Source organism: Schistocerca piceifrons, unplaced genomic scaffold (genome assembly GCF_021461385.2).
Source record: "Schistocerca piceifrons isolate TAMUIC-IGC-003096 unplaced genomic scaffold, iqSchPice1.1 HiC_scaffold_954, whole genome shotgun sequence".
NCBI classification, from domain to species: Eukaryota; Metazoa; Arthropoda; class Insecta; order Orthoptera; family Acrididae; genus Schistocerca; species Schistocerca piceifrons.
This window is the reverse complement of record NW_025729228.1, coordinates 585,001-595,000: the sequence shown is the minus strand read 5'-3', so window position 1 is coordinate 595,000 and position 10,000 is coordinate 585,001. Positions and strand designations below refer to the sequence as shown.

General features: G+C 58.4%; 2 non-coding genes and 1 pseudogene across 2 annotated transcripts; all 3 read right to left on the bottom strand.

Annotated features, from left to right (window-relative positions):
• LOC124773749 overlaps window positions 1–4,302 on the bottom strand; it is a 7,960-nt pseudogene extending 3,658 nt beyond the window's left edge.
• Window positions 4,303–4,490: 188 nt separating this feature from the next.
• On the bottom strand, window positions 4,491–4,645 carry LOC124773766. Its single transcript, XR_007014889.1, has one exon. It is a non-coding gene; the product is annotated as a 5.8S ribosomal RNA (ribosomal RNA).
• Window positions 4,646–4,997: 352 nt separating this feature from the next.
• LOC124773533 lies at window positions 4,998–6,906 on the bottom strand. The gene has a single exon (XR_007014777.1). It is a non-coding gene; the product is annotated as a small subunit ribosomal RNA (ribosomal RNA).
• Between the last annotated feature and the right edge of the window lie 3,094 nt (window positions 6,907–10,000).

The following is a 10,000-nucleotide window of genomic DNA, read 5'->3' as shown; positions in this document are numbered from 1 at the left end:
CACTTTCACCAGGACTTCGTGCGGCAGGCGCCGCAACTCCGCTGGGGTAAGGCCGTCCGGCCCGGCTGCTGATCCCCTGGGCGGCAACGCGGCGGCGACCTCCTCATGTGTGACCGGCCCCCATATGCACTCGAGAGCGACAGGCTCTGAGTGCGGGAGGAGGCGGTCACGAATGAAGCCCGCGGTGGAGATGGGCTTCTTGGTGAAGAGGTCCGCCCAGAAGTCCAGCAGAACAGGGATGGCAGGTGGCGGCTGGAGCAGGGTGCCATCCAAAAGGCCGCGCACGCAACGTGCACGCGACCGTCGGAAGGCATCCTGCGTTCTCGCGTACTCCCAGCGGCGCCGCTTGCGCTTCTGCGTCGGCGGCGCAGCAGGCGGCCGCTTCGATGGTTGGCGCGGCCGCTGTGTCCTGGTGATCGATCTCTCCCCTCTGGACCCGACCGACGCAAGGGCATCCGGGAGCATGCCCAGGATGACATCGGGCGGCGTGCCCCGCCCCAGACCTATGACACGATCCAGGGCAGAGAAACGCTGGGCGGAAGCGGGTAGCCCCGCCAGATGCTCCCAGATGGCGGCGTCAGTCGGCCCCTCCGGCGGCGGCCCGGTGGTGTCGGTCGCGAAGTCCTCGGCTGCGTCGACGGGCGGCGCAGCGGCCTCGCCCGCGTCAGACAGCGGGCTCGCTGCTCCCCGGCGGGACGCCGGCTCTTCCCCCCGACCGATCTCAAGCGCCTCCATGAATTGGCGGACAAGCTGCTTGTGGGCAGCTTGCCGCCGTCGGCACTTGATTGCCTCAAGCGTTCGGTCGGGGAACATCCTGATGAGTTCTTGATTTACAAAGAAGAACCGGGCGTCCCTCTCGAGGAACAGTTCGGCCTCTGCCTTGGCGAGCGACAGGACTTCTTCCTCCGTCCACCTCGCGCGATGCCTCTCCGTGACGATCTCCGCGTTGGCGGCCGCAAGGTGTTGGCGGCGGCGATGGACTCCGAGACCGTTCTTGGTGGTGAAGCTGCGGTGGCACTCACTACAGGTGTATTCAGCTGCAAAAGTTACAAGATTTTCGGCACGGCCGGTTGGCCGGCTAGGTGCTGGGGGAGTTGGGGTGGCACCTTCAGCGGAAGGGCCACCACTTATTCTCTGATTACTGCCCCCAACTAAACAAAGGGATAGTGCGAGGGGGGGCTGGTAACCCCCCCAAGCCCCTGGTGCGGTCTTCCACTCTGCGAAAATCAGCGGGCCCACGAGAAGGGGAGAAGACCGCAGGAGAGGAGAGGCTAAGAGGGCTAGGCCCATGTATTGCGCATCACTCTCCCTGTAACTATAACCCAAGGAAGGCACCTCGCAGCAGCAGCACGACTACATCAAGACCGCACTTCGAAAAGCCAAGTCCGGATGCAGCCACACCGCCGCCACTTGGCCACCTTAAGAGAGTCATAGTTACTCCCGCCGTTTACCCGCGCTTGCTTGAATTTCTTCACGTTGACATTCAGAGCACTGGGCAGAAATCACATTGCGTCAACACCCGCTAGGGCCATCGCAATGCTTTGTTTTAATTAGACAGTCGGATTCCCCCAGTCCGTGCCAGTTCTGAGTTGATCGTTGAATGGCGGCCGAAGAGAATCCGCGCACCCGCGCGCCCCCGGAGGAGCACGCTAAGGCGGACGCGGCCTCGCAGCAAGGAAGATCCGTGGGAGGCCAAGGCACGGGACCGAGCTCGGATCCTGCACGCAGGTTGAAGCACCGGGGCGCGAACGCCGCGCAGGCGCGCGCATCCTGCACCGCCGGCCAGCACGAGGCCGACCAACGGCGAGAGCAGACCACGCCCGCGCTAAACGCCCGCACTTACCGGCACCCCTACGGCACTCACCTCGCCCAGGCCCGGCACGTTAGCGCTGACCCACTTCCCGACCAAGCCCGACACGCCCCGATCCTCAGAGCCAATCCTTATCCCGAAGTTACGGATCCAATTTGCCGACTTCCCTTACCTACATTATTCTATCGACTAGAGGCTCTTCACCTTGGAGACCTGCTGCGGATATGGGTACGAACCGGCGCGACACCTCCACGTGGCCCTCTCCCGGATTTTCAAGGTCCGAGGGGAAGATCGGGACACCGCCGCAACTGCGGTGCTCTTCGCGTTCCAAACCCTATCTCCCTGCTAGAGGATTCCAGGGAACTCGAACGCTCATGCAGAAAAGAAAACTCTTCCCCGATCTCCCGACGGCGTCTCCGGGTCCTTTTGGGTTACCCCGACGAGCATCTCTAAAAGAGGGGCCCGACTTGTATCGGTTCCGCTGCCGGGTTCCGGAATAGGAACCGGATTCCCTTTCGCCCAACGGGGGCCAGCACAAAGCGCATCATGCTATGACGGCCCCCATCAACATCGGATTTCTCCTAGGGCTTAGGATCGACTGACTCGTGTGCAACGGCTGTTCACACGAAACCCTTCTCCGCGTCAGCCCTCCAGGGCCTCGCTGGAGTATTTGCTACTACCACCAAGATCTGCACCGACGGCGGCTCCAGGCAGGCTCACGCCCAGACCCTTCTGCGCCCACCGCCGCGACCCTCCTACTCGTCAGGGCTTCGCGGCCGGCCGCAAGGACCGGCCATGACTGCCAGACTGACGGCCGAGTATAGGCACGACGCTTCAGCGCCATCCATTTTCAGGGCTAGTTGCTTCGGCAGGTGAGTTGTTACACACTCCTTAGCGGATTCCGACTTCCATGGCCACCGTCCTGCTGTCTTAAGCAACCAACGCCTTTCATGGTTTCCCATGAGCGTCGATTCGGGCGCCTTAACTCGGCGTTTGGTTCATCCCACAGCGCCAGTTCTGCTTACCAAAAGTGGCCCACTTGGCACTCCGATCCGAGTCGTTTGCTCGCGGCTTCAGCATATCAAGCAAGCCGGAGATCTCACCCATTTAAAGTTTGAGAATAGGTTGAGGTCGTTTCGGCCCCAAGGCCTCTAATCATTCGCTTTACCGGATGAGACTCGTACGAGCACCAGCTATCCTGAGGGAAACTTCGGAGGGAACCAGCTACTAGATGGTTCGATTAGTCTTTCGCCCCTATACCCAGCTCCGACGATCGATTTGCACGTCAGAATCGCTACGGACCTCCATCAGGGTTTCCCCTGACTTCGTCCTGGCCAGGCATAGTTCACCATCTTTCGGGTCCCAACGTGTACGCTCTAGGTGCGCCTCACCTCGCAATGAGGACGAGACGCCCCGGGAGTGCGGAGGCCGCCGCCCCGTGAAGGGCGGGGAAGCCCCATCCTCCCTCGGCCCGCGCAAGGCGAGACCTTCACTTTCATTACGCCTTTAGGTTTCGTACAGCCCAATGACTCGCGCACATGTTAGACTCCTTGGTCCGTGTTTCAAGACGGGTCGTGAAATTGTCCAAAGCTGAAGCGCCGCTGACGGGAGCGATTATTCCGCCCGAGAGCATCCCGAGCCAACAGCGGCGCGGGTCCGGGGCCGGGCCAGGTAGGTCCGTCATCCGGGAAGAACCGCGCGCGCTTGCCGGGAGCCCGAGCGCCCAAAGGGGCGAATCGACTCCTCCAGATATACCGCCGGGCAGCCAGCCAGGACACCGGGGCTCTGCCCAACAGACGCGAACCGAGGCCCGCGGAAGGACAGGCTGCGCACCCGGGCCGTAGGCCGGCACCCAGCGGGTCGCGACGTCCTACTAGGGGAGAAGTGCGGCCCACCGCACACCGGAACGGCCCCACCCCGCGGCGAGTGGAAAGGCAACCGGACACGACCCCGCCGCGGATTGCTCCGCGCGGGCGGCCGGCCCCATCTGCCGAGGGCGGAGGCCAGTGGCCGGATGGGCGTGAATCTCACCCGTTCGACCTTTCGGACTTCTCACGTTTACCCCAGAACGGTTTCACGTACTTTTGAACTCTCTCTTCAAAGTTCTTTTCAACTTTCCCTCACGGTACTTGTTCGCTATCGGTCTCGTGGTCATATTTAGTCTCAGATGGAGTTTACCACCCACTTGGAGCTGCACTCTCAAGCAACCCGACTCGAAGGAGAGGTCCCGCCGACGCTCGCACCGGCCGCTACGGGCCTGGCACCCTCTACGGGCCGTGGCCTCATTCAAGTTGGACTTGGGCTCGGCGCGAGGCGTCGGGGTAGTGGACCCTCCCAAACACCACATGCCACGACAGGCGGCAGCCTGCGGGGTTCGGTGCTGGACTCTTCCCTGTTCGCTCGCCGCTACTGGGGGAATCCTTGTTAGTTTCTTTTCCTCCGCTTAGTAATATGCTTAAATTCAGCGGGTAGTCTCGCCTGCTCTGAGGTCGTTGTACGAGGTGTCGCACGCCACACCGCCAGCCGGCTGTGCACGCTACCGAGAAAGTACCGGTATGCGAACCGCCAGGCGACGGGCGCGCATCGCACGTTTGAGGAGACGCGGCCGGCCCCACAGGCGGCCGCGACACTCCCAGGTCTGCGAAGCGGGGCAAACGCCGCGCGCTTCAGTATACGTAGCCGACCCTCAGCCAGACGTGGCCCGGGAACGGAATCCATGGACCGCAATGTGCGTTCGAAACGTCGATGTTCATGTGTCCTGCAGTTCACATGTCGACGCGCAATTTGCTGCGTTCTTCATCGACCCACGAGCCGAGTGATCCACCGTCCTGGGTGATCTTTTCTCAAGTTTCCGCCGTCTCTTTCGAGACGGTCGCATAGGCGGGAGTGAGGCGTGTGGCGGCCCCTGTTCCAGCGTTCTGTGTCCAACGGCCTCACGGCCGACGGGCGTCGTACGGCTCCACACCGGAGCGGACAGGCACTCGGGCGAAAGTCATTCAAAACCGGCGCCAGGCGCCAGGTGCCGCAGGCCAGCCGCTCCAGCGCTTCAGCGCTCGTACCACACAACATTGCCGCTAGTTTTGAGAGGCACGCGTGGTTCCGCACGCGGCGCACGGCTACGGCGAGCCGTACAGGTAGCGTGTTGCGCGACACGACACGCACATCGAAAGACATGCAGTCTAGTCGGTAATGATCCTTCCGCAGGTTCACCTACGGAAACCTTGTTACGACTTTTACTTCCTCTAAATGATCAAGTTTGGTCATCTTTCCGGTAGCATCGGCAACGACAGAGTCAATGCCGCGTACCAGTCCGAAGACCTCACTAAATCATTCAATCGGTAGTAGCGACGGGCGGTGTGTACAAAGGGCAGGGACGTAATCAACGCGAGCTTATGACTCGCGCTTACTGGGAATTCCTCGTTCATGGGGAACAATTGCAAGCCCCAATCCCTAGCACGAAGGAGGTTCAGCGGGTTACCCCGACCTTTCGGCCTAGGAAGACACGCTGATTCCTTCAGTGTAGCGCGCGTGCGGCCCAGAACATCTAAGGGCATCACAGACCTGTTATTGCTCAATCTCGTGCGGCTAGAAGCCGCCTGTCCCTCTAAGAAGAAAAGTAATCGCTGACAGCACGAAGGATGTCACGCGACTAGTTAGCAGGCTAGAGTCTCGTTCGTTATCGGAATTAACCAGACAAATCGCTCCACCAACTAAGAACGGCCATGCACCACCACCCACCGAATCAAGAAAGAGCTATCAATCTGTCAATCCTTCCGGTGTCCGGGCCTGGTGAGGTTTCCCGTGTTGAGTCAAATTAAGCCGCAGGCTCCACTCCTGGTGGTGCCCTTCCGTCAATTCCTTTAAGTTTCAGCTTTGCAACCATACTTCCCCCGGAACCCAAAAGCTTTGGTTTCCCGGAGGCTGCCCGCCGAGTCATCGGAGGAACTGCGGCGGATCGCTGGCTGGCATCGTTTATGGTTAGAACTAGGGCGGTATCTGATCGCCTTCGAACCTCTAACTTTCGTTCTTGATTAATGAAAACATACTTGGCAAATGCTTTCGCTTCTGTTCGTCTTGCGACGATCCAAGAATTTCACCTCTAACGTCGCAATACGAATGCCCCCGCCTGTCCCTATTAATCATTACCTCGGGTTCCGAAAACCAACAAAATAGAACCGAGGTCCTATTCCATTATTCCATGCACACAGTATTCAGGCGGGCTTGCCTGCTTTAAGCACTCTAATTTGTTCAAAGTAAACGTGCCGGCCCACCGAGACACTCAATAAAGAGCACCCTGGTAGGATTTCAACGGGGTCCGCCTCGGGACGCACGAGCACGCACGGGGCGGTCGCACGCCTTCGGCTCGCCCCACCGGCAGGACGTCCCACGATACATGCCAGTTAAACACCGACGGGCGGTGAACCAACAGCGTGGGACACAAATCCAACTACGAGCTTTTTAACCGCAACAACTTTAATATACGCTATTGGAGCTGGAATTACCGCGGCTGCTGGCACCAGACTTGCCCTCCAATAGATACTCGTTAAAGGATTTAAAGTGTACTCATTCCGATTACGGGGCCTCGGATGAGTCCCGTATCGTTATTTTTCGTCACTACCTCCCCGTGCCGGGAGTGGGTAATTTGCGCGCCTGCTGCCTTCCTTGGATGTGGTAGCCGTTTCTCAGGCTCCCTCTCCGGAATCGAACCCTGATTCCCCGTTACCCGTTACAACCATGGTAGGCGCAGAACCTACCATCGACAGTTGATAAGGCAGACATTTGAAAGATGCGTCGCCGGTACGAGGACCGTGCGATCAGCCCAAAGTTATTCAGAGTCACCAAGGCAAACGGACCGGACGAGCCGACCGATTGGTTTTGATCTAATAAAAGCGTCCCTTCCATCTCTGGTCGGGACTCTGTTTGCATGTATTAGCTCTAGAATTACCACAGTTATCCAAGTAACGTGGGTACGATCTAAGGAACCATAACTGATTTAATGAGCCATTCGCGGTTTCACCTTAATGCGGCTTGTACTGAGACATGCATGGCTTAATCTTTGAGACAAGCATATGACTACTGGCAGGATCAACCAGGGAGCTGCGTCAACTAGAGCTGAGCAGCCGGCCGCCCGGGAGTGTGTCCCGGGGGCCCGCGCGAACACGCAAGCGTTCGCTCAATCATTCTGCAAACAGGAGGAGGCTGAGCTCCCCTGCACAATACACCTCGAAACCCTCTCAGGTCCCGGCGGCGCGCAGCGCCGTCCCAAGTACTTGGTCGGGTTCGAGAGAGGCGCAATCGCCCGGAGTTAGGCGAGTAGACGCTTTCGGTGCGACCACCCGTGCTCCCAACTGAGCTTGCCGCTGCCGACAGAGGCCCGGGAGCGTGCTGTCGTGGCATTGCCGGCGGGAGACAACACGCGCCACCTACGGTGACCGGCAGCTCCAACGCCAGCGCCACAGAAGGACAAAAGCCCCACTTGGGTGCCGAAGCGAACTCTCCCAGCACAGCGCACGCGCCAACACATCCGCACAGCTGCGATACAAACCACCAGCGAGAACCGCTGGGGCGACCGAGCAGCAGACGGCGTCGCGGCGCCGAGCGCCGGGCGGCGGCGCATCCTCAACGCACACAGTCCTCAATCGGACCAGCACACTGAAGATGTCCACCGCGCTTCGCACCGGGCCCGCGAGGACCTACTTTGGCCGCACGGCGCCGCGCGCAGGGTGCGCCGGCGCGCAGCTGCGACGCCTGCCGCGTCCGTCGGCCGGCGCGCCTGCCACTGGCCGCCCCCACCAGCCGGCTGTAGCGCGTGCGCCCACGCACCGCGCGGCCAGCACGCCGGGAGGCGCCCCCTCACCGGCCGGGGACGGTCCCACCCAGCCACCGCCGCGTATCGCTTCACACCCAGATGCCGTTCAGTTTCATCGGCATGGTGGGTATCGCTGGAACAACCGGTTAGTACCTCAACCTATCGTCGCCATCACCGATTCACCCCTAGCGAGAACAACCGCACCACAACGGGTTACCATTTCTTCATTTGCGTAACTTCACCAGAAAACGTAGGCGTCCATCGCCATTAGCAACTTCAACGATTATTGCATGCCTGTGTCAGGTGTCACGCCACACTACGTCTGCCCACATACACGCAACAAAATGTGCACGCCTAGACAATACGTGGAAGGTGGCCCCCGTACGTATGCGATGTCCATTGCTCGAACGACTGTCAACCGGCCTCTGTAGCATGTCGCAGATATGGAACGCGGTGCACCATGCTATCACGGTGTTTGAGGAGAGACGACTAGGCCCGAATACATCAACAGACAGCTCATGCTGATCGCCATCCACGGCGTCCGTTCCTCCCACACGTCTCTATGGCGTACCACACTGCAATCCAGCTCTCATAGGGAGACGACACGTAGCTGCGTGCACAATATTTGCACTGTATGGTCCGCCGTTTTTGGGCGCAGTCGTTGTACGGTCACACATGTGCCACGATGTATCATTCAGTACATAAGGACGAATGTGCAGTACAGATTGTGGTTTATGCGTACGACATCAGCGGACAGTTGACACAGGCCGCACCACAACGTAGCCTGAGTACGTCGCATGCGAAGGGCATTGAACATGCAAACTTCTCACCAACCAGCTTGCGAAGGCAGGGGGCAAGGTGGGGACGTGGGGAGGGGTGGGGCGGGGGGCGGCATGTACGTCCTGCTGCCATCCACATTACAGTGTACAGCAGGAGCATGTGGAAAGTCAGCAAGACTTGCAAGGTGTTTAACATGAAGCGATACACAGGGGAGCGGGCAGTGCGAGTAGCGAACTATATTGCGAGGGTTGCGGGTGGGCAACACTACACTAATTGAACGAGTCGTATAACAATTACAGAGCAGGTTTAGGCGACAACGTGGGTTACGTTAGCGGACAACGTGGGTTACGTTAGCGGACAACGTGGGTTACGTTAGCGGACAACGTGGGTTACGTTAGCGGACAACGTGGGTTACGTTAGCGGACAACGTGGGTTAGGTTAAGGCACAACGTGGGTTACGTTAAGGCACAACGTGGGTTACGTTAAGGCACAACGTGGGTTACGTTAAGGCACAACGTGGGTTACGTTAAGGCACAACGTGGGTTACGTTAAGGCACAACGTGGGTTACGTTAAGGCACAACGTGGGTTACGTTAAGGCACAACGTGGGTTACGTTAAGGCACAACGTGGGTTACGTTAAGGCACAACGTGGGTTAGGTTAGGGGACAACGTGGGTTAGGTTAGGGGACAACGTGGGTTAGGTTAGGGGACAACGTGGGTTAGGTTAGGGGACAACGTGGGTTAGGTTAGGGGACAACGTGGGTTAGGTTAGGGGACAACATGGGTTAGGTTAGGGGACAACATGGGTTAGGTTAGGGGACAACATGGGTTAGGTTAGGGGACAACATGGGTTAGGTTAGGGGACAACATGGGTTAGGTTAGGGGACAACATGGGTTAGGTTAGGGGACAACATGGGTTAGGTTAGGGGACAACATGGGTTAGGTTAGGGGACAACATGGGTTAGGTTAGGGGACAACATGGGTTAGGTTAGGGGACAACATGGGTTAGGTTAGGGGACAACATGGGTTAGGTTAGGGGACAACATGGGTTAGGTTAGGGGACAACATGGGTTAGGTTAGGGGACAACATGGGTTAGGTTAGGGGACAACATGGGTTAGGTTAGGGGACAACATGGGTTAGGTTAGGGGACAACATGGGTTAGGTTAGGGGACAACATGGGTTAGGTTAGGGTACAACATGGGTTAGGTTAAGACACAACATGGGTTAGGTTAAGGCACAACATAGGTTAGGTTAAGGCACAACATAGGTTAGGTTAAGGCACAACATAGGTTAGGTTAAGGCACAACATAGGTTAGGTTAAGGCACAACATAGGTTAGGTTAAGGCACAACATAGGTTAGGTTAAGGTACAACATAGGTTAGGTTAGGTTACACGTTGTTGTAAGGAAAGGTGTAGGGGGGGGGGGGCGGGGGCGGGGGCGGCAGGTTCGTTGATAGTGATTATAGTAAGTGAATGCTTGTGACATGATGAGATTTGTCACGTCAGGATGCACCTTTGGCTTATTAGAGGCGGCGCTCCAATTCTATGCTTGTGTCAGACCTGTGTCTTTGACTCATGTCATTGTTTGTGCGCTGTGACA